This window comes from Peromyscus leucopus, chromosome 6 (genome assembly GCF_004664715.2).
Source record: "Peromyscus leucopus breed LL Stock chromosome 6, UCI_PerLeu_2.1, whole genome shotgun sequence".
In the NCBI taxonomy this organism is placed as follows: domain Eukaryota; kingdom Metazoa; phylum Chordata; class Mammalia; order Rodentia; family Cricetidae; genus Peromyscus; species Peromyscus leucopus.
Genome location: NC_051068.1, coordinates 59,044,252 through 59,071,612, shown reverse-complemented (window position 1 = coordinate 59,071,612; position 27,361 = coordinate 59,044,252). Strand labels below are relative to the sequence as shown.

Here is a 27,361-nt window from a genome sequence, read left to right as displayed (position 1 = left end):
GTCAAGAGACACTCAGGAACTATTTGTCTCGGACTTTTTGTAGTTGAAGGATTGAGAAGACACCAGGAGTAATTGGATAGTGTGTGTGGTGTGTGTGTGTGTGTGCATGCGCGCATGCGAATGATTTTTTTTAAAAAAAATACAAGAACAGTTTTGCACACAGATGTGTATTAATAGAAATTAGAACCGTGTAGTGAACCAAATAGAGGCAAGACCTTAGTAAAAAAAAAAAAAAATTACATTTCCGTGACCACAAAATTATCTTCGCAAGGAGTAGATCGGCCTCAAACCCAAAAACCGGGCCACCAAAGTCAACCAAAGAGAGAGAAACTTTCCCACAAAAGAGTTGGAGTTTGGAATTAGGGAAACTACAGTGGTTCTGTACCAGCATGCAGTAGAGAAGATGTTTTCGATTTGTTTTTAATGTGCCAACTTTTCCTAGAGTCTCTCCTTTGTTTTCTCTTCCTGGTAGCCTACCCTGATGTGTGTGTCTGGCTTTAGTGGTTTGGAGGCTGGCGATTGGGCGGGGAGCAGGACTCAGTTCTCCAGCTGAGCCTGGGAGGAGTGGGAGGGACTCCGGAGCAGCAGCGCGTTTCTCACACCCGCAGCCTTCCAGGCAGTCTTCCTCCAGTGTCTGCCAGCCAGACCCCAAGACAGAGCACAGCAGTGCACAGCCTGGGGACTCAGCCGAGCTAGGACACCTGCAGCCCGGTGCCCCGGTGGCCCTGACCTTGCATGACTGCACGATGGTGAGTTTGCGCCGTGACTCGCTTTTCTAGTGTTTTGGGCTGGAGAAGGGGAAGGGGCATGCTACCGAGACGTGGAAAGAAGTCCTGTGCTGTAGGGAAGGGAAACAGGAGAATCCTTTGGGTCATGACAGGGAGAAACAAAAGCTAGAAGTAACTGTTTCGAGTAACGTGGGCAATGGGCGCTGGGGGTGTTCCGTGCGTCCCGCCGCGCCCTTAGGGTAGGTGGACAGAAGGCATTTGCTGTGTTCGGGGTGGCGGTGAGTGCCCACGGTGAACCGACAGGTGTGACTACAGCGTCACCTCTCTGTCCACCGCCAGCGCCGCCGCCCTCCATCTATGATCCAGTGTGGTTGTGCTGTGCGGGTGTGCTCTGCAGCTGCGGGAGGTCACGAACCTCGGTCCCCAGGTCTGGAAGCCACTGAGTAAGTGATCGCGGTGCCCTCGCGGGCCCAGAGCTCACAGGGCAGGCGGCCCTGTGCTGAGCCTTGGCCGAATCCTTTCCCACGCCCTCCCGGGGTCCTGCCCAGCCCTGGGGAAGCAAAATCACGGTTCCCACGCTGGAGAGAAGCAAGGAAGGGGCTCCCAGGGCGTGATCGCGGTCCACCGGAGCAGCTCTGGCTGGGCGCTGGGGACCCTCAGTGGGGACGTGCAAGGTGTGGGCGACTGTCTTCCACGAGCTGTCAGTCCTGAGAAACTGTGTGGCCTCCTTCAACCAGTAGCAACGCAAGGACGCTGGGACCTACAGCCTCCAGCTTGTGGCCTCATCTGGGCTTTCCTCCTCCAGGGTGGGAAAGCAGCTGAAATCCCTAGAGAATGCAAACTGCAAACTTCCAGAGGCTGCTGGGGTCGCAGCAAAGTGTGCCTGCATGCAGGGTGCGAGAGACGGACTGCTCATTAGCAGCCTTTCTCTTGTTATAATGACTGTAACACATCGGAAGGCAATATCCAGGCTATCCAGGCGTCACAACAGTCTCCTGGGCCTAGCTGAGTGGACAGCCTGTCCCGGGTGCTAAGAGCTGCCTTTAAGTGACTTCTGTGGGTGTTGGGCAGCCTCTAAGTGTGTTCACGTGATTCTAGGGTACTGGTTTCCTGAACCTTTTTCCCCCCTCTGGGGTTCACAGTCGTCCCTTCGTTTTAAATTTGATAAACAGTTTACAGCTTCTGAAGTAAGCCAGAGAGTTGTCCAGCTCACTTAAGTGGTTGGATGTATCTTGGTTTCCAACATATTGAAACCTTGCTGGGTTTAAAGGAATATAGATTACCTCCATTTACATTTTCATAGTGGTTTCTTAGGATCAGCTCTCCAACAATGATTCTTGGTAGGAGCAGCGCTCACCTTCCTGTTGCATGCCTGCTGAGGCACTTAAAGATAAGCAGTTTTGTGTCTCAGTTCATCGTAATGTAGGCACAATCTGCTGTTTTATCCTAAACTGGAGATGCTGTTTTTCTTCAGAAAGGATCACATAGGGTACTTTATTGTCAAGAGCGGTGATGATCAAGAGAGGCAGAAGATGACACCATGAAACTGTCTAGAGTTCTGAAGCAACAAGAGTATGCTGCTTTTGTTCAGTTATTAAATGGTCGGGTATATGATGTATTTTAGGGATCTCGTAGTCTCAGAAGTTATAACAAAATATTTGAGCTGTTGCATTTTTAGGGAGATAGAATGAACTCCTCAAATGTACAGAGATATTTGCAACCAAATAGGAAAATGAGGACCGGCAGTTGGTCAAACATTTTTTGGTCCAAATCCTAGCCTCTGTATATAAAGTGCGCAGACACAGACCAGCAGAAGATTTCAGAACAGTGCTGCAATAATTAAACAGTTCAAGTACTGGTGAGGTGGGGGCGAGGGGGCGGGGGGGGGGCAAGGAATCTGTATACACTACCTGGGGAAATGTAAACTTGGGAATCTACTATGGAAATCAGGATGGAGGTTCCTCAAAATATTTAAAAATAGAAATAGCCTCATGATTGAGCTATATATACTGTATATATAGTTCAGGTATATACAGGAAAGATTTTGTGTCAGCACACCACAAAGACAGTTACTCAGAGATATTTACTAGACACAGCAGCCAAGATATGGAACCAGTCTAGTGCCCAGCAACAAGTGAATGGAGAAAGACAGTGTGGGAGTATCTATGATGGATACATGCATATTTATTCCTCTATACCTAGGAATAAAATCTTGACATTTGCAGGGAAATGGGTGGAACTGAACATCATTCATAGGGAAATAAAACAGACAAAAGACATTTTCTCTAGTATATAAAAACTAGAGTTATATGTATGTATGTATTTATATATGAAGCTCTCTGCATATGAAAGAACTATGAGAAGGGAGTAAGTGAGCCAAAGAGAGGGGGGATAGGGACAAGGAAGGGCAACTGGGTCTATAAAATGTGAAAACACATGGGGAAAAAGAAGACAAGCAGGGCGGGGAAGGCAGGGGGTGCAAATAAACACAACGCAGAGCAGAGCAATTCACATACATGAAAATGTCACAGTTAAATCTTTGCATCCTTAATAAAACACACTAACAAAAGAAGAAAGGTCCATATAAAACAGACTCAAGTACATCATTATCGGTATCACTTGCTAAGATGAGTTCTGTGAAGTTTACTTAGTAGAAGTCTGTAATGCGTGGATGGGTGGATTTTGTTTCTACTTGCACGGTTGGATCTTTTCAGCTTATCACAGAAAATCAAATACTTTTCTCTCACTGAAATCAAACTGAAATATCATGTAGCTTTGCTTGGTATCGTGTCCCATGAGGCACGGCATGTCAACAGCCCCAGACAGACCCCCATTATACATGTTCAGGTATAATACGTGATTATCTTCTGCCGTTTGGGAATGAGGAAAGAAATGTGAAGTTATGATTTATATCCAGCAATAGGAAAGAATTCATAATATTTAGTGCTGGTGTCTCATAACTATGGCTTATTAGATAATCCTGTTTCAAGACATTCTGGAAAGTTGCTTTAATTCATAGACTTCATAACAAGCTTAAGTAATGACACTAAGATTATGCTGTTATGAGTAATGTATCAGTAGAATACTTAGAGTATTAAAATTACAATAATTTGTTATAGATAGCTTTAGACTTAAAAAAAAAAACCTCTTTCACTGAACAATTAAAACCATGTAACATGGATTGTGGATGTAACATGGATGTAACACCTGGAGCATGTTTTCTTCCCTTTCTGGTTCAAACATGTTTGAAAACCATGTAACACTGGATTGTGTCAGAAACAGTGAAAGAAACATGAATTCTCTTATTTTCTAGCACTAGTGAGTGTGTGTATAGGGGAGGGAAAAATATTGATTTTGTTTAAAAGTTGCTTTAAGATAGCATGATAGGTTCCCCATGTCTCTAGTGAATCTTTAAAAAACAAACACCAAATTAACTTTAGGAACGAGTCCCGTGAAGTGAGAGGAACTGGAAAGGCAGAGTAATACGTCGATCAAACAAGCCCAAATCTGTTATTGATGGGGGGGGGGGGAATTGCAGGAAGTGGTGTAGTGGAATTGCTTTAGAAGTCAGGTTCACAAGGAAGTTGTTTGCTTTCCTTGCTTTGACAGGATATTCAATTTTTATGGAACTATTTTTATGCTACTTGATTAGAACTATTTACCCAAGAGACTTTCCCTGTACATCCTATTCATTACATTTCTGCACATTTGTAGAAGGAAATGTCTCTTTCTAAAACACCCATAATGATGGCAATTGTCCTTTCCAGGCCATCTAGGTCTACCCTCGGGCCAGTGGTTTCCTAGCCGTCACCATCTTACCCTGGCACAAAAGTGTTCAATAATCTGGAGTGCTTTTGATGATTCAGTGCCTTTGAATCAGTCGACTTATTGGAAGCCAGGACACTTTCTTGTCCATCCTGTATTGTACCTGATTACTTATTTTCTTTACAATTTCTGATTTCACTTATTTATTTTGTGGGTGTGTGTAGACACGTGTGTGTGTGTACGCACATGCCATGGCATACACGTGCAGGTCAGAGGATAGCTTTCAGATGCCTGCTGTCCTACTGTGTGTGTCCGGGAGGACAAACTCAGGACCTCAGTTGTTGTGTCAAGAGACTTTACTCATTGAGCCATCCCATGAGCTCCCTTTTTCTTTTATCTTTCTTCAGAATACTTTTGAAATACTTTACCTATTTTGTATATGTAGGTCAGTAGGCATCCACTTCCTCTAGCCCAGAGTGCTTACAGAAAGCAAATACAATTGTTGGGGGGGGGGCGTGTAAAAAGAGCTTGGGGCCAGGTGTGCCCTCATCATACAATGAGAGAATACTTTTTATTAAAACTGCAGAGGCTCTGGGGCCTGATTTCTTTGCCCCAGAAATACGACGGTTGGTGCCCGTGGTTACTATATTTCCTTGCCCAGCATGCTTGCCAGTTAGTATTAATCTTTTCTTAAAGCAAACTTTTCTTTGTATAAAATAGAAGCCAGAGCTAACTCATGTACCAACTACTCCCACATAGTAAGGATTAGCAAGAAGTCAACCAGGAGAGGGTGGCTGGTAGGAAGCTAGGTAAACTCCCACATTAACCCTCCTGGCCACCGTAGTTTGTAGCTCTTTCCATTCTGCCACATGACACTGAGGGTGTCTGTTTCAATGTCTGCATTTCTGGCCAAGCTCAGTTCTCTGCCGTTGGATTTGCAAAGCCTTGCAGGCTGCACAATAGGTGTCCAGTGAGCTACACCTTGCCGGTACTGAGTTGAGGCAGTTTGTGTCTGATGCCATAGGTTATGTTACTCACGAACACCATGCAGAGCACAGCGCTTGTTTGGGGAGCACTCCTGTGAATCGTCAGAAGCATGGCCACGCTGATGTCCTTCTGTGCCTTTTATATAGGCTCTTCAGCCTGTTGAGAAGCACCTGATGTGGCACTGCTGTCACCAATTGCACTTTCAGCCGGCGTACTTCTTACCCATCTCCGTTGTCAGCACGCACTGACCTTCTGAGCATTTCCCCTTCTTTACAACCCAGACCAACAGGGCTTTACCCACCACATTCCAGTCTTCCTCTGTGGTCTGGGCTTCCTTCAATATCTACCAATGTGATTGGTCTATTTTTAGCTTTGACCTTAACCTGCTCCACTCTGTAAAGAACCATCAAGTACATCCTCTCCTGTGATTCTCATCACTTTAAGTCTCAACTAAAAAAAAGCTTGGAGACCCATGGTCTTTTTTTTTTTTTTTAGCACATTTATCTGTCCTTCCAAATACTTTACTAACTTATAACTACTTGATGTATCTCTCCCCTTTTTACTCCTTTTCTAACCGTTTCCTATTTTTACCAACCTATTTTAGAGTCCAATTTCAACTCTGCTCAACTCCCAAATATTTTCCCAAAGACCCAACAGACTCTGTCAGGAATGTCTGTTTTAAAGTCTTCCTTGAGGTGGACTCAACTAGAAGAGTAACTCAACTACGTCATTTGCTTGACCACCAGCTGACCTGCTCTACCTTTAGATCAATGGATACTTAATGGGCATCATTGCTTTTTTATGTTGACAGGCTGTGAAGTTATTTTTTCTTCTTGATTTATTATGTACCAATTATCTGCAGCAAATGCTCTAGAATTTTGTCAGTTTTCTTAGTCAATGCAGACCACCCTCAGTGATCACTTTTGACAAATTTTTGTAAGGCTACTGTGAGCTGGTCTTTCTTTGATATACCAATTCTGAACATAAAGACCCCTTTCTTGTATCAAATGACATTCTATTTTAATGTTTATTTACTTTTGCCCCTTGAGTAAAAAAAAAAAAAAATTTGCATATAACAGCTCTTGTGATTTCTGAGATAATCAATGGTTTTTATTCATTCATATTGGTAAAGGAGGAGAGATAATCTTTGCTATTGAGCTGGTTCTTCATAGATTGTAGTCCTCACAGCTGGGCAGACACATGTGTGAAGATGGTCATAACGCTGTCAGATGCACTAGGTCATCTCCACTGGATGTTGTATTGTAAGTTAGTGTATCTCTCTCTCTACTTCTCTTTCCTTTCCGTTCTTCCTTCCTCATTTCTTTCCTTTGTTCTTTCTCTCTTTTTTTATTTTGTGTTCTTACTACAGTGCTGAATCCCACATCTCTTTTGCACATTCTTCTACAAATACCTTAATTTCCCTCAATTTCATATTTGGCTGAGTGATTTGGACTCACGATGTATTCCAAGTTGCCCTTGAACTTGCAATCTTCCTGCTTCTGAACACTCAGGGCTTATGTTAGAGGTGTGTGCTACACACCTGGCTTAATTTAGGAATTACAATTATACTCACTACAATTATATTTAACCTTTGTTTTCAACCTTATTGTTCCAGAAGGTCAGAAATTTTATTCCGATTTGATAATACAAATCAAACATTTCTCACTATAGAAGCACTAACAGATTTTATCAGTATGCAGTTTATCTAAGTAACTGCAGAATGATGAGCTGGAAGGACCCTTAATATGGTGCCAGAACCTTTCTTTCTGTTTCAGGGTCATCATTGAGTTGATCCTCTTACAAGGCTGTCCTGCAGGTTATTAAGGCTCATGCTTTTCTTTTCTTAGAGTTTACTGGAACAGACAGACCTGGTCAGATTCCTGACTGGAATCTGTTTCTACTTTCTGCAGAACTGATAATAAGTTACTTTATCAAAAACCAAAAGCAGTCACACTGGGCTCATTTATAATGACCTGTTAACAACACATCACATTTCTAGTACTTAAATAGTACCCTTTAAAGATTCATTTTGGATTAGGGTCTGGTATTAATGTCAAGCTTTTTGGGGTTAGAGTTAGTGGAACACACTCTCTATTTTGAAAATGGAGGCACTGGCTGGATTTCTTGTTCTGTGTTAACACATTGCTTAGAGTTTGTTTCCTTCTGCTTTTCTTCCTTGCTCTTCTCTCCTCCTCCCTTCTTCCCTCTTTCCTTGCCCTCCTTTCACTTTTCTGTATTGAGACATGATCTTCAGATATAGCTTAGTGTGGCCTAGAACACATGATCCCCCTGCCTCAGTCTCCGGAGTGTTGTGATCACAGCTGCACGACCAAAACTCACCATCATTGTATTTTGAAAAATTGTTTGGACAATTCCATTATCTTACCAATCCTTTTGGTACTCTGTAGTGTAATTTCTTCCTTTCGCCAGACTTGAACTCACTTAGAAGGTTTTATAGCATGGTATAACCTGGACCATATATTTCTTATTCTACTTTCTGTATCAATATTACTGACTTTTTTTCTTTTTCTTTTTGGGCAAGGAACAGCAGTGACACTGAGTCTCGAGTCATGCAGACTGTCTGAGGATGTAGTACCTTTTGACCTTCTTTGTCTCCTTAAAGGAAGAACACTTTTCCCACATCTAATGAAAATGCCATCATGACTGCTTTATCTAGCCATCAGTAACACGAATCAAAAGACATTTTTGTTCGTATAAGCTTTAAAAGCTTCGGTTTTGTTTCAAGCTTTGTAATTTATGGTGCCCTTCTCGAAGGACCAGCCGCTCTTTTGTTCTTCTCTCAATAAAGTTTATTACAGATTATACTTGTCACTGAGGAGACACAACCAAGTTGATGACACAGTCCTTGATTGGAAGGAATTTAAAGTCTGCACATGGCAGCTAGCAAAAGCAAGAAATAGTCTCCAAATTATACATGGCAGCCCTTAACGAGCAGCTTGATGTGCATGTGGCAGTTTTAATAGGTTCTAAAGAACTGAGAAAGGAGACAGCTCTGCAGTGGAAAAACTCAGGAATGAGTCCAGGACAAGGCCAGCGTATTGGGTTCCATGGGACTCACAGGGTTTAGAGTAGTAGGGAGAGTGTGCCAGGCAGAAGACAAGGCAAGAGTCACATCAGGGAGCAGGCAAGTGGGTGTGATCAAAGTGCTGGACATGGGGCACAGCATGGGCATGTTGCAAATCATAATTCTGGTTTTTGTTTTGTTTTCTTCACAGTGAAGATTACTCTGCCTGGCCTAGCCCTGGCTCCTGCCTCATTTTTAGAATAGCTACAATTGTGCACCACTGTCCAGTGTGGCCTCTTCCTTAGGGGATAACATAAGTGCTTACTTTGTCCTGGTGTTTACTTTTCTTCTTGTTCCTATATTGGGAGACCCACACTGATTTACTCTTTAAACTGCAGATTCAGCTCTCCTGCTCTTCTAATGCTGAATTGAGTGTCTTGTTGCCCATTTGAACAACACCCCATATTTTCCCTGTACATTCTCACACTACATTATAATTGTATTTGGGATCATCTTTTCCCAATTAGGGTTTATTTGTGTGTCAGTGTGGGAGGGGTTTTAGTATAAATACCCATTCTGTTCACAGACATCCAGGAGAAATGCTGAACATCTCATAAATACACATTAAAAGGTGTGCCGTGATGTGGTTTTGCTTGGAAGAATGAGATTATCTAAGAGTACATTTGTGTAAGGCATGCAAGAAAAGAAGGGATGAGGTCATAACTAGGACGTTAGGTGGAATCTTTGCTTCATTAGGTAGTGTGGAGCTGTGTTACACTTGTTAAAGTTGCGGAATGGGTGAAAAGTAGATGCATCAGTTTTAACTAGGCATTCACAAATCAGTTCTAGTCATTCAGAGTTCAAAATTTATTTGGGGACCTAACCAAGAAATTATCTGGTATCTTTAAATTCTGTTTTAGTCCATTCACAGTATTGTAAGAAATGGTAATAGACTGTGTGGCTTCTGTTCATGAGTGATTCCAAAGATCTCCAAGTCAAAATACCATCACACTGGGGCTGAATTTTGACATAGCAGAGGGGATGCAAGCATTCAAGTTTCCATGATGTTGTGCGTCTTAAGAATACTAAAAAAAATTACTTGAATTCTGCATATTTTTCTTAAGTATGTTTATTTTCCTAGTCTAAACACACACACACACACACACACGCACGCACGCACGCACACGCTCACACACACAGTTAGCTGCATAGTCTCGGTTGTCCAACAGCACACTGCAAATTCAGATATGCTTTCTTATAAGCAATTGAATGAAATGTAATTCATGTATGTTCTATTAATCTTCTTATGTATGGTTTTGATTTCTGTGCTTTCATTTACCTACAGCTTACTGTGATATGGAAATATTAAATAGATGATTCCAGAAATAAATAATCTCTGAGTTTTCTATAACTTTTATGATAATGTATTATTATAGATGTTAATCTATTGTTTCTTATCTCTTGGTGTGTTTAATTTAGAAATTGAAGGTTATTATAGATATGTATGTGTACATAGTAAAAGTAACATAGCATGTATAAATTGGGTTTGATACTATTTGTGTTTTCTAGCATCTGAGAAATCTCTTGGAATGTGTCCATATCTACCAAGGGGATTGTAGTGTTGAGTTAATAAAGCACTGAAGAAGTAATTTCAATATTTCATTCCCAGAGGTAATCTATTAAGCTGTGCATTTGTTATCATGAAGGTTCATGACAGTGTTGGCATGTGTGAATTATTTAGAAGGTTGCATCTGTGACATGGAAGGAGGTTTGGATAGGCGTAATAAAATGATCAACACAAGAGATGTCAAGATTTGCATCTTCCTGAATGATGTTATTTTTGTTCTGTTCTCGTTTGAGACAGTGCATCCCTAAGTTGCCCAGACTAGCTTCCAATTCACCCTGTAACCCAAGCTGGCTTGAACTAACCATTCTCATGTCTCAGCTTCCTAAGGGCTAGGACATTTCACTCTAGCTGACTTAAAGCAAGGTATATTTACACTGGAGTGGCTGTATATGCTTGTAATTGTGATTGACATAGGACAGGATTTTGGTCAAAATTTTTGGTAAAATTCCACATCCTCAAATGTTTTAAAAACTTTGCAGTTGCTAGTTATAGGTGGCACCCCTCTTCTTCCACTTGTGCCCATAGAAATGACTGCATGAAGCCCAACATCTATTTCTGAGTCTTTTTCTGGTGAATGGCTTTAGAATAATTCTTATGCTGTGCTGCCTTATGCTAAACATTCTGCAGTGCTTGGAAGGGAGTCGTGGTATTTCCTGATGGAGTTTGTCACTTACTTGGAAAGCAAATCATCCTAACTGAAGCCCCTGCTTCTTCTTTTCCTCTTTACTCCTTCCCCATAGGCTATGAGTTCATTTCCACTTAAACCTCTTAGCATCTTGGCTCACTTGTTGGCATAGCCAAGAGCAAGACCATACATATATAGGGGTATTCCTGGCTTAACCTTCACCCAAGTTTCTGTCTCCCCGGTCCTGCCATAATCCTTAAGTTACTTTGGGTTGATGTGGTCTTTTCCATTGTGCCTCCAGGCTTCAACAAAAAAACTTTTATCCAGTATAACTTTGCCTCCCTGAGATCAAAAGTGCCTTTTATTAAATTGCTTACTGCCTTCAATGAAGAGCATGGCATGTGGGCAAAGACTATTAAAGTTAGTGGAAGGTTAAGGAAAGAAAAAAAGGAAAGAAAGAAATACCCAGTATGTGTGGCATAGATCAGAAAGACAGGCCATGAACTGGCTTACTCCAGTAATCAGACTGGTGAAAACCCTAACTGCCATCATAAAGCCTTTATCTAGTAACTGATGGGAGCAGATGCAGAGAAACACCAGGCTGAGCTCCAAGAGTCCAGTCAGAGAGAGGGAAGAGGGATTATATGAGCAAGGGGCATCAAGATCATGATGGGGAAACCTACAGAGACAACCAAACCAAAACTAGTGGGCACTCATGAAATTTAGACCAACACCTATGGGGCCTCGACGGACTGGACAAGGCCCTCTTGCATAAATGAGACAGTTGTGTAGCTTGATCTGATTAAGGGGCAGTAGGATCAGGATCCATCCCTGGCGCATGAGCTGGCTTTTTGGAGCCCACTACCTATGGAGGGAACACCTTGAAGAGTCTTGAGGCAAGGGGAGGGCCTTGGATCTGCCTCAGCTAAATGTACCAGGCTCTACTGACTCCCCATGGGAGGTCTTACCATCTTACAAGAGGGAATGGGGGCGGGTTGCAGGGGGAGGCTGGAGGGATGGAAGAAGGGAAGAAGGGGACCTGTGATTAGTATGTAAAATGAATAAAAATGTTCTTATTAATAAAAATGAAAGAAAGAGAAGAAGGAAAGAAAGAAAGAAAGAAAGAAAGAAAGAAAGAAAGAAAGAAAGAAAGAAAGAAAGAAAGAAAGAAAGAAAGAAAGAAAGAAAGAAAGAGAGAAAGAAAGAAAGACAGGCTAGATGGGTTGTGCTGGACAACAATACGATGCACACACAGTAGAAAGATGATCAGAAGATAATAGCTTCACTTTGGTGTTGCCTATCAGTTGTCTTCATTATTAGGGATGGTTGGGTCATTTTTCCTCACCAGCAGTTTGAAGCTATAATTAGCTAAATCAAACCAGAATAAACCAGTTTAGCTGCTTCTACTGTATCACCGATGGCGATTCATTTCACAGTGAAGATTACTCACTGTTGGTTGCCAGACTAGCTTTACACAATGCATTTTTTAATGTGGTTATAGTTGCAGTAACCCTTCTTGATACACGACTCTTGGTTCAGTGAACACAAATCTCAACGATTTTTATTGCATGCCGTGCGCTGAGAACCATTTTAAAGGGGGGTTCAAGCCCACCTGCTTAGAAGTCCAGCCTGGTGACATAACTGTCACACTGCTGTCACCGAGGCTTTGCCTTGTTCTTTCCCTTACTTCAGGGCAATCAGCCAGTTGCCTCAGCTGCGGCTTATTATCACATTTTTCTCTCTTCCTACGTCTTTGTATTTGGCCCACTTACATTTTATCCTGGAAAATCCTTTCTGGATTTCTCTACTCCACTGTTTCCTATTTGTTCTACAAAGTTCTACTTACGTATGTGTCAGAAAGAGGTCGCCAATGTGACACACAGGTTTCGCTGCAAGCTTCTGAAGTCACCGTCACAACCTGCCATGACACATTCAGTTCACCTTGAAATGACCTTGTATGGCCTTGGTTTCCACATGCAGTCTTTGCTTTAAGGGTATGGAGTTCTTAATTTCTAAAACGCCATTTTCAAGAATGTAACAATACCTGAGAAATATTGTTTGGATCTATGAATGAATGAACAAATGGGTAATAATGTAAGAATGCATGAATGAATGAATTGATGGAAGATTCTAAGGGATGAATAGGTAGAGATGTTACAAAAGAAATGTCCTGAAGAAAGGAAGACATGATGGAGTCTAGACTATTGAGGGAATGACATCTTTAAAATGGAAAGAGTCATCATGTGTGAAGACAATGCAGTCACAGACTCTGAGTTACTGTGGCACTTAGGGGACTTGGTAGTGTCACCTACAAAATTAGTGACATATAAACTTAAAGAATATAATTTCTAAACAGCAACTATAAATTTGGTAAAAGAATCCACAATCATGTTATATTACTATCACTGAACAAATGAAGGTTCTTGGCAATATATAAAAAATAAACCATGTATACATATTTGAAAAGAGTATTTTAGTGTGCGGTGTCATATGTTGTAGCTGTTTCTGGCATGACCCCCAGATGAAAATATTATAATTTTCTAAAAGCTGTTGTGCAGTGTGGGCTCTAAAGATCTCAGCAATGTCAACTCTGCCATGTTTTCTGAACCTTCCCACTTGCATGATGTCACCCATCACTGTGACGTTGCACGCTGGTCCATTAGAAACTATAGACGTCCTGAAAGTTACAGACATTACGCATGCCAGCACAATTCATCACTCAGTACCAACGAGCTGTGTTAACTTTGCCATTGCTGTCTCATTAGGAATTCTAGGTGTTCTGAAGCCATCAGTGATAGCAGATGGAGCTACAAGAGCTGTGGGTTGAGGGCATTTTCATTCTCTTCTTTAGAAGTCAAAAGTACAACTTTCATTATGAGAAATGCATAAAGAGATTTCCTTTAAATCCAAATAAATATTAAACATGAAATAATATTTTAAGGAAAAATATCTTCGGTTTAGATTGTTAAGGTGATTTGAATATTCCCCTAAACAGTACTGTGTAGTTGCCTTCTGTAAGTAGAAGAGAAATCTAGAATTACAAAATACTCACGTTAATTCATGAATATTAATAAGCATTGATTAGAGTATTAAGAGATTAAAAATGTAAAAACGCAGCTAAGAAGAATAGAAATAATGTTTTACTTTCCATGTTTTATATAAAAAGAACTTAACAATTTGTCCTCTCATGTGTGTGGTCCTATTCACTCACAATAACGATGCTCAAATCTGTCTATTTGTTCATATGTACATCCTTTGAAGGTGAACTGTACCAATCTTCAATGCATACACTAGACCTAATTTAGAAAATTTAAGACAGTCATAAATTCCATTAGAATGATGATGTTATCACATGTTATAGCCTCTGGAAAGCTTCCCTGTACTCAGAGAAAATGTCAATACAGAAGGCATTTAGGATCAGAGCATGGTCAGGAAAATAATTTTGACCATGCAGCTGCAAGTATTCGGCATGAGAAGTTAGAGTCTGTAGAGCCCCCTCACACACCAGCTTTTTTCTGCTGCCTTGATGGGTGCAGGAAGTTGCGTGAGGGTCTACAGCCAGGAAGCAGCCTTCTTCCCTGTGATCAGTAGGACACAGATTTCTTAAGTTCTGGGATTTGTTATTATTGTAAGCAGCTTGATAATGCAAAAATAGTATGCAATTACTGCACAAATGGCCAGATATACCTGTGAAGCAATGGCTGAAATCAAGATAACAGACCCTTCTAACACCTTGAAAATTTCCTTGAGTCATTTCTCAATCCACCTCTCCCATCCCCTTTGTCTCCAGGCAGCTAGCATTCTGCCTTGTGTTTTTTTTAGATTTGTTTTAGCTTCCATGCTTTATATAAAAATAACTTTACAGTTTGTCTTCTCATGTGCATGGTCTCATTTACTCACAATAATGACTTTGAAATGTGCCTATTTGGTTATGTGTGCATCCTCTGAATGCTATTCCCATTCATGTGTGGCTGCACAACATTTTATTTATGCAACATTTTATTTATGTCCATTACACAGTGATGGACATTAGAAGTGCTTTCAGTTTTTGGTTCTTACAAATAAAACTGGAGGAATGGAGAGATGGCTCATCAAAAATACAAGTAAAGCTGGTATGAACATTTACATATTAATCTACATTTAAATATATGTTTATATTTCTCCTGAATAAACATGTAAAATTTGGAAAGATTGTCGAAGGGAATACCTATAATTTTATGAAAACATCAAATTAGTGTTATGGTACCATTTGGCCATCAGCACCATATGGATATTTTAGTTGTTCCATATTGTAAAAACCTTTGATATTTCAAACTTCATCTAGAACTGGTGGGACAGATCTATGATTACAGATGAAGAGGAGGCTGAGACAGGAGGACACAAGCTCAAAGCCTGCTTTGATTATTGAGTGAGTCCCAGACCAACTTGAATAGCTTAGTGAGACTCAAAATAAAAAGACAAACAGGTTATAAGTCAATGGTAGACCATTTGTGATGTCTTGAGTTCAATTAACATTAATACACACACACACACACACACACACACACACACACACACACACACACACACATACACACAGGCACCCTAATGGATTTTTGTCTGATTTATAATATGCTACATATTAGAAAGTTATTTATTGGCTGCTAATGGTTCTTCTAAGGAAAATGTAAGTCAAGTCCTTGCCCATTTTTGAAGGGAATCACCAGTTTTCTTATTGAGTTGTAAGGCTTTGTATATTCAAGAGTCAACTCTCGCTGATGGATGTGTTACTGATGTCCTCTCTGTCTGTGTGTCTATCTGTTAGCTAATTTAACACCATCTTTCAGAGAACAGTAGTGTCCGTTGGTATTTAGTTTTGACGAGGCCCCGTTTACCCAGCTCTTGCTCTGCATCTCAGTTTTCCTCCTCTAGTCTCTGCCCCGTGCATTGTCACAAAGTACTTTTTCTATGTTTCCTTCAAGTAGTTTCATGATTTTAACATTTAAGTGTGTGGTGCATTACAATTAATTTTTGTTGGTATAAAGTATTAGTAAAGATCCTTTTTCCCATGTGGATTTCTAATTGTTTCTATGTTATCTATTAAGAAAACCTTAATTATTGTATTACCTAGAAGCTTCCATCGACAATATAGTTATGATGCTTTTGGGACTGTTTTGTTGGTATATTTGTCCGATGTACTTGATCTTTATCTTATATCGTTCTTTTTACACTCACACGAAAGACATTCCATTCTGTCCCCACGGAGATTATTTCCTTTTACTCCGCTCCACCATGAATACTCAATTTTCTTGTTAAATGCTAATGCTGACTTCAAACTCCTTGCTGTCTTCCCACAGCTATCTCTTTTTGAGTGTGTCTCCTTTTTTTTGTGTTCGTTCCCATCATACTTTCCTTATCACTACTTCTATGCCTTAATCATAACATCTTTGTCGAATCCTTAAACACGATCAGTCCCAGAGCCTAAATTTAGCCATTTTTGTTTCTCTTTATGTCACATTTGGACCTTAAATTTAAGTTCTACGTTCACTAGCTTCCTTTAGGGGGAGGACAGGTTAAAGTCTCCCGTATGTTATGCTTGAAAGACATCAAACATACTTCTCCCTAAATATTTTGCTAACAATCAAACGCCACATAAACAAAAATACAGTTCAACAGCCATTTGGATCTCCTGAGTTCCTTCTGTCACTCCTTCCTATAAATGCCCTTGTTATCGCTTCAGACAGAGCCCCAGAGCCACTGTGGTCCTCAGATCGCCTTAGCTGCCACCTCATGCTCTGTTCAATTTCACACTATCTCCAGTAGCCAACCTTTCCTGCCTCTTTCCCACAGCTTCCCTCATCCCTGCATTCACTGGGCAGTTCTTTTGTGGTCCTTTGCCAAAGTCTTTGCGTCTAAACCTAATTACCTTCACCCTGATGTTCAAATTCTACATGTTCCTAGATGATTTTCTTCCTTATCCCATTGCTTGCTGCCTGAAAGTGATGTTTCTTACGTACATTGTCCACTATCTATTTCTTCTTCCACTCTGTCCTTGTTATAGCCATTTAAGGAAGTTAGTGTGAGTGTGCATCATTCACATTAGTCTTTCAGGAATATAAAAAAAAATCATTTTTCATAGTCTCTGAATTTTGACTGAATTGTAAGTGAATTTATAGCAACCTGTGCCCAACCCTATTTCTGAAAGGTAATGTAATTTGTAGGCTCTGATCTAGCTTCATTTTACTTACATTTTATAATTTTTATTTCTGTGTCTTGTTCTGTGTATTATTTAGAGTTGATAGTTTAAGATTAATATATTTACCAATACTAGTTATATTCACTGAGTGTTCAGTGACAGAGTAAAACTGTTCAAAGAGCTTTTCAAAAACTTCTGAACCATAGGGAGCAGATGGTTTGTTCCTTAGATGATATAGCCATGAAATTGGGGAGAAAATGGGGTGTTTCATGGGCATCATTGACTTTTTTGGCAACCTCAGACCTTAGTGCAATTCAGGAATCTATGTTTGTGGTAAGATTTCAGTTTCACAAACCTTAAAAGCTACAGATAACAGTAAATGAGAAATAAAAGGTGTATGTGAACGTTTAAAGCATGACTTACTTATGCTTTCATAAGTCATGTGCCATTGTGCATGTATGTTTGAATTGTCACATATGAAGCGCTAAGGATACTAAGGAAAATGTGTCAATTTGATAATTATTTAAGCTACCATACCCTTTGTTTATATTATAATATAATTACATTATTCCTACCTTTCCCTTTCTCCCTTCAAATCCTCCCATATATCCCTTCTTGCTATTTTTCAAATTTATGGTTTCCCCTCAATAATTGTCGCTACAAACACACACACACACACACACACACACAAATACACACACACAAGTATATATGCATATATATTCATAAATACATAAATGTAATCTGTTTAGTCTGTGTAATATTACTTACATGTGTATTTTCTATGCTGAACCTTTGCTATTAGATAACCACTTCACCAAGGAAGACTATTTCCTTTCTCTCAGAATTCTTAGTTGTTTCATGGGATTTCTCTTGGCTTCAGTGTGTCTATTGTCATTTTTTTCAGCTCATATTTGGGCAGTCATATAGGTGAGGCTTTATGGGCATAGCTTCTGACTTTATTGGAAGACACAATCTCACATCAAATTCCCTTTTCTCTGGCTCTTACTGGGAGAAAATAATGTGCTGGTTGTCTGCCTTGGATAAATTTACTCTGATCTACACAGTTGGTGAGAGGAAGGCTAAACTCATATCTGAGTTTTGGTAAAGTGACAAACACAGAATAATGAAAAAAGTTATTTTAAAAAATATACCTGAAGAATTCAGAGTCAACTAAGGCTACTTTATCTAGAAAGTATGAAAGATGATGAAAAATCATATGAAACAATCTGGGAAAAGGTTGAAAAAATTGTAGGCAGCAAAAGTATCTTAATATTGTGTGATAGGTGGAAAATCATATGCAACCCTCTGATTCAACTGAGATAAAGGATTTAATGCCAAAAGCTTGCCATGTATAGAACCCAAAAGAATTAAGTGAGGACCAAGCATGTGTAGACTAGTGAGTGAGCACTTGCCTAGCACTTGTGAGGCCCCAGGCTCCGGTTAGGGAGTCTATAGGAGGCGTATTTCTACATTTAAGTTGAGGAAAGTGGTCAGAGTGAACTTGGTGAGTTTGGGCTCATGAATAATTGAACTCCTGCATCACCTTTGTCCCTGAGAAGTGTTGGGATACCTGTCACTTGTTCAATATAAGAGACGACAGCAAATGATCTCTGAAACCCATGACAGTTCAAACTTCTGTTATCCAGCACATGCATTTTCAGTGACTTTATGTAAAAGATATCAAAAGAAAAGTACAAATTGAGATTTACTGTGAACACACAGATTTCTTTTAGTTCCCTATTTTGAATCTTTGAGAAAGCAGAAAACATTTTAAAAACAAGGTTGTGGTTTTGAATGCAGTGGGAAAAGACTCAGCCCTTCCCCACACATTCCTCACTAGTATCTAAATATATACTTTAGGTCCATGTTAAGAAGCCAAATGCATTTTTGCTCATGATTTCTTCAGAACAAAGCATTATATAAATTCAAAATAAATTGGATTTGTGTTAGTATTTTCTGTGTCTACTGCTAGCCTGATCCTAGCATGGACCTTAGGGAGATACATTCCACTGTCCTAGTATTAGTAACCAAAGATTATTTTCTGCCTTGAGGATCAGAAAGAACTGTGCTGTCGAACTGAAAGTTCAAGAGTCTCCAGTTGTTCCCAGGACAAACTGGTCAGTGGCTGAGCCACAAGGCAGACTCGGGAAGAGCATCCTTTCTAGGCCTTCGAGACTCAAGGAAGCACCTTTGCTGCTACCTTTACCACCCGCATGATTGACGTGGCTTGTGCTTGCTCTTCCCGGTCTTTCTTTGGTGGTCTATCTGTAGCCAAGCCCATCTCTTGATTAACCAGGTCTTGATCATGTTTGAAAAGTTCCTACTTCTCATAGTGGCATTGAAGTGTGAATTTGCCACGACAATGTCACTTTGACTCTTTTTTTTTGTCAAGGAACTTATAAATCGTACCCAAGGCTCCATGGAAAGAACCGTGTGTCCCTGTCTAGCTCTTCATTTAGGTTCTTCTTTCAAGATAAATCAATATCCAGTTAATTTTGCTTTTGTCATCTTCTGGACCAATTCTGATCTCTTACTGTCACAGCTAGTTTCCTGTCAACGGGCATGGTCATCATTCTCTTAGTATTCATTAATCTTCAAACAGATATTGTTTCTGGTAGTTTCAGGATAATAAGCACTGGATACATACCAGAGTTCCTTTACGTAGGTTTTGATAAATGGCTAAAAATGTTTTCATGGGTATAAAACGTCAGTGGGTCTTTCTGAGAAGATAAAAAGATTTGACAGCAATAAAGTTCAGTGTTTGCTAGTGTAATTGTTAGGTAGAGTATAGGACATGCTACATCATGGCCATGTTGTATGTGCCAAGGCATTGGTCTACTCTAAAGTAGCCAACCAGACACTGATAATATTACCTCTGTTGTAAGAAGTTTCCAGATAAGTAATGGAAGAGATAGTGTGTCTTTTGTTTTTGAAACTTGAACATAAGATGTTTTCCCCTTTGTTTAAAAACTACAAATCTGTGGGAACCAGTGAAAATGAGGCATTGTGTTTCCTCTGGTCTTCAATTAAATTGGATTTCATCACCATTTCTCTAGTTACTGGGGTTGATAACAGTGTGAAGTCTCCAGGGCCATGCTGCCAGTAACTAGCAGTTGTGCTAAACAAAGCATGGTCATCACTACTGGACATAGAGATAAGTACTTAACACTTCTTGCTTGTTTATCCTCACAACATACTTAGACACTAATTAGTATCAGTATCCTTATTTTCCAGATGGAGAATGTTTAGGTAGATTTGACTTAGAGCTTGACTCTTGGCCCAAGAGTTTGTGCAGGCAGAGGAACATCTGTTGCTATGACTTAAGCCATGAACTGTGACATTAATTTTGATACTTCAATGCATAATTAGGTTGACCTACTTACATCTGAATCAAAATTTCCAAATCATGAAGTCCCTCTTATGCTGATTGTCAGTGTTCTTAAAACTCACATACTTATCCCCTTGTCCCCTCAACATATAAAATATCACTGTCATAGATGGGGAACATATACATGTGTGTGTTGTGTGTGTGTGTGTGTGTGTGTGTGTATGTGTATGTGTGTTTCTGTATATGATGCCAAGGACATAGAGGGTCTATTCCCAGGTCTTCCTACTTGAAGACAATTTAAGAGAAGAAAAAATGTTAATGTTATGATGACAGAGATGCAATCATCAATTAACTAAATATATCAGTATTACATGACGTATTAATATCAAAATCCAATATACCAATAAATAACCTTGATTTTATTTAATAAACCAGCCAGTTCAACTGTTTAATAATGAAGGTTTGATTTTCAGTTTGAAAGTTCCATCAAATTTTATTATGTAAATCATAAACAAAAGCAGAATATGTGCCCATAAATCTGATTTATACCTAACTTGAAAATTTCGATCACACATTTTTGGGAGCAGAGACTTTTTATTGTTTGAGAATTTCATACATGCATAAGATTTTGATTAAATCTACTCTCTTCCACCCCTGTTCTCAAAGTTCTTTTCTATCCCCATCATTACGGCTACTCTCAACTTCATATACTCTGGCTTTAGCCCACTGAGTTTACTTCCAGCGCATGGATGCAGGAGCAGCTACTGGAGCATGAGTAGCCTCTCCGGGGAAACATCCCTGAAGAGAACTGACTCTCCCTCCCACAGCTACTGTCAGCTGCCAGCATTCCTCCACTAGGAGTGGACTATGATGAACCAGGGAGGAAGTTCCTCTGACGTAGCATGATGCATTCTATCTGGCAAAACTTGCTTGAGTACTGCAAAAGCACACACTACAAATACAAGATTTCTGGGAAGAAAATACTTTAGAGGAAACATCACATTATTCCTGAGCCCTAATAAATGCCCTAACAATTCTAAAAGGCAATTCTAAAACTTTGTTAAAAGACAAGTACTGAATTCCAGTGCAAACCTCCCAACAGCAACAATAGACTGATTTCAAGACAAAGAGGTTTAAATACCTTGATGGGAAGAAATTAAATGAAATGGTTTTGTGAGTATAAAGACAATGGAGAAAAACAAGTAAAACTGTGTGCAAGATACTTTTGAAATGGGGGATCTGGTCAGTTTCAGGTAAGCGAAATAAAATCAAGGGTGACATCCTGTGAGTGCCACTCCACACAGAAACTCTCCTCTACCCACAGATCTTTCTGAGCCAATTCACATTGTAGAGCTGCATAATGTCTATCTGAACATTATACAAAAACAAACTGGATTTTCAGAGTGTTAAAAATGTAGTTTTGTTTTATTTTCTTCGATGATAAGGTTGCATTGTGTAACCCAGCCTAGCATTCATTCATGTTCCTCCTGGCTCAGGCTCACAAGTGTCAGGATTATTATCTTATGTTTAAAAATATAAAAGATGTTTGTCAGATTCACTGAAGTGCCCCAACTTTCATAAAACATATTACATGGGGTAAAATATTCATTATAATCAAATAACCAAGGCCAATGAAGACACATTGTTCTCTGCAGATAGAACACTTTCAATGGCTATCGTTACAGTATAGTCCCAAGAATGCGTTGTTTGGCCAAGTCCTGTGGATTTTATCCATCAAACACTTGTGGAGTTCGTTAACACTTTCATCCTCAGAGTCTGCATTCACCCCATCTCAGTCTTATTATCGGTGCAACTCTTACCCAGTTTTCATTATGCATCTCCACCAATTTTCTTGAAATGCAGTCAGTTATTCACACTTTGGACTCTCTCTCCAGCTGATGCCTATACTGTGGAGTTTTTCTTGTTTTACCTAGTTACAGAAGCCCGCTGATTGATGACCTATGTTCATTTAATCTTTCATCTTCTCCTTTTTAAACACCCCATTTGAGTCAGTCTGGGATTACTTCAGGCCCTTAAACCATGGTATCTTAATATTCAAGCATGCTATTTTTTCCTGACGCTATTTTCACATGGCTGAGCTTTAAGCTCCTCATGGGTGAAGCTGGGTCTTTATTTGCATTCTTATAGCACTGAGCATTGTCTCTGGGAACTGATGTCCCATATGTCAGTATCTACAAAGCATATGCTCTGTGAGAACAAAGAGTGCCTTTGGCTATCACTGGGCCACTGGGTTTTGAAGACTGCTTAGCGAGACAGCCATACTTGTGGAACAGAATAAACGAGGTAGAAGGAAATCTAGTAATTTTAAAGATGGTGTGGGTCAAAATTATGTAAAGGAAAAACAAATAAATGAAGAATGCAAATTTTTTAAAGGGCAAGAGAATCTTTTCCTGCAAGCATCAATGATTGACTTAACAAGGAAGTTTCAATCACATCTTGGAAACAAAAGCCTGAAAGGAGTCTAACACAAAGACCATGTTACACAACTATAACATAGATGCAGAGGTTCTAGATCAGTCCCACACAGGCTCCCTGGTTCTTAGTTCAGTCTCTGTGAGCCCCTGTGGGCCCATGTTAGTCAGTTCTGTAGGTTTTCTTGTTGTGTCCTTGACACCACTGGGTCCTGCAATCCTTCCTCCCCCTCTTCTGCAGGACTCCTGGAGCTCAGCCTAATGTTTGTTGTGGGTCTCTGCATCTGTTTCCGTCAGTTGCTGAGTAACAGTGGGAGCAGGGCTGTCTCTGACTCTGTTGCCTGCTCTTGGGACCCTTCCTACCGAATTGCCTCATCCAGCCTTAATAGAAGAGGAGATGCCTAGTCTCTCTGCAGCTTGATATTGCATGGCTGTTTGATATCCATGGGAGGCCCACCTGTATCTGAAGAGAAACAATGGAGGAAGAGTGGATGGGGTGGATTGGGGAAGTGGGGAAGGTGGGGGAAGAAACTGGGAAGAGGGGAGAGAGGGGAGACTTTGATAGGAATGTTAAAACAAAAATAAACAAATAAATAAATCATCATCAGCAACAAAGCCAGAAAGTTGTAGCCCAGAAAATAAATGTGGTCAGCAAAGGTGAATTCAGCCACAGCCCTGACCTTTCAGGAAATGTGTAGACAATAGACAGTGTTTGTTCTGGGAGAAATGATCCAACTTAGAAGTCTGAAGTGTATCACCTTAAAAAAAAAAGTGCTGGGGAAACTCAGACATGTTCCCTAATTTTTCTACTTGTCTTCCTTTGATCACAGAGGAAATTCTCTAAGCATTTCCTGCTGCAGAGTGAAGAATAGCTCACTGTCTAAGGCAAACCTGGGGTATTACCTTGTTTTGAAGGTTGAAACACTTCTATCCTTTCCATTTACCTAAATATTCACTGTTGTCCTTCCTTTTACTTAAAAAAAGTTACGATTTGTGTTGATGTATGCAAACTGTGTCCTATCCTGATATTGAAGTTTGATTGTTTGAGCCCCTCTCCCTTCAGCTTGTCGTAAAACTCTCAACTTTGTGCTCCAATGTTAAAACAGGTATACTGCTGTAGTCACAGGCACATCTAAGCCTTCCATGTGGTAATCAACATTGGACATGGCTGATGCTTGCTCTTCAGGTGGATGCTGTGGGATGTTCTCTATGCTATGAATATGTTGCTCTGATTGATTAATAAATAAAGTACTGATTGGCCAGTAGCCAGGCAGGAAGTATGGGTGGGACAAAAAGAGAGGAGAATTCTGGGAACAGGAAGGCTGAGGGAGAGAGATGCTGCCAGCCACTGTGATGAGAAGCATGATGTAAGATGCCAGTAAGCCATGAGCCACATGGCAAGGTATAGGTGAAGAGAAATGGGTTAATTTAAGATGTAAGAACAGATAGCAAGAAGCCTGCCATGGCCATAAAGTTTATAAATAATATAAGCGGCTGTGTGTTTATTTGAGTCTGAGTGGCTGCCGGCCCCAGGCAGGACTGGAGATAACTCCAGCTACAGGTGGAGGTTTAGCTCCCAAGGTGCACTTTCCTCAGAGCCTCTAGGTCTGAAATCGGCTTTTCAATTATTGCTATGAAAGAGGTACTTGTTGTTAGATGTAGCCAAGAAGTTCTCTCCTCAGGTCTACTTGACACTGTTGATGGCAGCAAAAAAAGTTTTCATGATTGATCAAATGTTAGAGTTTAAAGGAAGAGTGCCTTTATCTGAACAATAAAATATCCCAGTTATTAACATAAGCCCAGGGAGGGCTCATTATTATCACCAAGGCAAAATTAATTTCTCACTAGGAAAAATAAGAGATATTTAGTAATTTGGGGGCGGGGGCTGTTTAATCATCAGCTTTTAGGCTAGCAAGAAACTCTCCAAGTTTCTGAGAACATACTATCTCACTGTTTGCCAAGCCCTTGTCACTAAACTTATTATTTTAATTTGTTTTTCCCCTAGCATATCTACCCTCTTCCCAGCCAGCTCTATACTGACCTCATCAAGTGACCACACTATTTCTGAAGTGAGTGCTGACATTACACATAAAAATAATCTTTAGTTTAGTGGAAGAATGTCTGTTGTGTTCCTGGCAAACCCAAGACACACAGAGGTTTCAAGTGTACTGATCCTTGTACATCTGTTTCCTAGTGTAATTTCATCAGTCACAGATGAAGAATGCTAATTACTTTGTTTATACATGTGTGATTTAATGAGACTAAACACTCAGCCAACCTTCAATAAGTGTAACTTATTTGCCATTGCTGTTTTTAAGTTAATAAAAATCATGCCAAGCACATTTTCTGGAAATGGGAGCATTGTGCAATTCAAAGGAAGGGAGAATTCTAAGGGCAGTTGACAGCTTATATGTAATTTGTAGGCAGGCTGAGCAAGCAAGGAAGCATTAGGCTTTAGGATAAGGGTTCAAATCTAGTGTGGAAGAAAGATTAAGTATAATGGAAGGCTGTATTCTGCCAAAACCCCAAAGCCAATACTAAAATTCTGGTATGTATTAGAGTGAATAATTTACTGTAAGAAGCAGCAGTATATTTCTGACAGATTTCAATGCATAACCTATTAATGATTACCTTCCTTTTGCTTTTGAGTACCCTTTTCTAGTTATTATGTTCACACTTGGAGAGAACTGAAAAAAAAATGTGGCATTGCTATTGCAGGTATTTCACTTGAATAATAATATAGAAGAGTGTCATCATTATTTTTTAAAAATAAATGTATATTTTAAATTATCTTTTAATCTACTTACTTTCAAGTTATGCAGAACTGGATTCTTGCTCTGGGATGTAGCTCAGGAGGACAGTTCTTGTTGAGAACATGTGATCTGCTAGTTTCTTCCCTAGAATTGCAGACATACATCACCCAAACTGATCCATGTGCTGGGATGTGGCTCAAGGGTAGCATGCTTGCCCAGCAAGTGTGATGCCTGAATTATCCTTGCAAACATTCATACTCATATTGGATCTACCTCATTTAAAAAGAGGAGTGGGCAGAGAAGATGAAAAGGCAACACCGTCCTTACATTTGGATTCAAATGGTTCCATTGATTCACTCAGATGCTTAGAGTCAGCAAAGCCTGTGGGCCAGATTCCTCCATTCGCAGCCTGATTTGCAAATGCTTTATTGGAATACATCCATGCCCATTTGTTTATGGCCTATGACTCTCTTCGTGATGCAAAAGTAGTACTTAATATTTGCAACTGAAGCCGTATAGCCTGCAAAGCTGAAAGGATCTCTAGCCCTTGATAGAAAAGACTTATTGATCATAGATTTCAGCCTTCAAAAAGAATAGAAGTTAATAAGCAAAGGCAATAGATAATAATGATTGTCTTATATTGTAATGAAATAAAGACTGAGACCTGAGACAATATTAAAATAACAACAACAGCAACAACAACAAAAAACAAAACAAAACAAAAAAAAAAAAACCTGGTGAAAGTCTTTCATGCTTAGTTCCTTCTGAATCTATATAGCTATTTCACTAAGAAACTACCAGCCAAGAAGCAAGGGCATTTAAATCATGACTGATTTTTAATGCAAGCCTGTCAAACCTATTCCCAAGCTGAGCTAATCTTAGTTTATGAACTGGGCCCACAGGAGTGAATTTGTAGTAACAGAAAATATGCTAACTTGAGAGATAGGTGGACTTCCGAGTGAAATGTTTCTAGCAATTCAAATAAGGGGAAATGACCTGAAGTTTTAAGTTCTTAGTCCTCTGGGAATGGTAATACCTGTATCTAGAAGGTGCTGTGATGATTAAAGGCACATTTAAATGCACACAGCACCTCCAGTGACGGATAACTAGCAATAAGTGGGTTGGGCTTGTGTGAGGATGTGAAATGATGTCATCAACAAAGAAGCACAGGGAAACATGCTGAAGGAAACACCCAGGATCTCAGCGGACCCCTGGCATGGCTCCTTGGTTTACCTAAGAGTCACCTATACAGCTGTAGACAGAGATCCCTGCAAATACCATGATGTATTCTTCGAACTTATAGCTTTTGAGGGGGAGGAAGCTTTTTATGATAACATTTTAAAATTGTTTCACTATTTATAGTGAGAAACTTCTTTTAGTGATCATGTTCTTCTTTTTTTTTTAATCCTAAGTCTCTAGAAGGATACGAGGGCTATCTGCTTACAGATAGTACTAGAAAATGCTAAGCTGTTAAGCACACAGCCTTTTTTCTTCAAAGGAAGAAACTAACACCTGTTTTCCTTCCAGAAGGCTGGGAATGGTTGTGTTACTACCTCGTAATCTTTTCTATTCTGAAAGCCAGCCCTCACTGAATGCTCTCAAATCCCCTCAATCATTCCCAGTGAAGAGAACCCATCCTCAGGCTTACTGCAAGCCCATTCTCCCTAGGTTCTTGTCCTAGGCACTATTTCTCAGTAGATAGAACCTATTGCTATAGAAAAGGTCTCAGGTGCTCAGCTAAAGAGATGAGCTTTGCAAAGGAGTCTTGGATGTAGCCATGCCTAAAGCTTTGTCTTGATAATTGTCATGTGGAAATTTCTCCCCAGAGTTTTGCTGTATTTATATGTGTAAGAAATAAGTCACTTGGGGTCAGATTCCAGAAGTTTTGGCCCAACACCAGCTAACTAGAATCT

At 39.9% G+C, this 27,361-nt stretch overlaps 1 protein-coding gene across 3 annotated transcripts in view; it reads left to right on the top strand.

Annotated features, from left to right (window-relative positions):
* The first annotated feature begins 543 nt into the window (after nt 1–543).
* The window catches only part of Gucy1a1 (guanylate cyclase 1 soluble subunit alpha 1), a 54,946-nt gene continuing 28,128 nt past the window's right edge, over nt 544–27,361 (top strand). The window contains exons 1-2 of one of the 3 annotated variants that reach the window (XM_028880134.2): nt 544–749; nt 24,701–24,764. The gene's annotated coding sequence lies outside the window, so the exon portion shown is untranslated. The other 2 variants (XM_028880133.2, XM_028880135.2) reach the window with 2 other exon arrangements.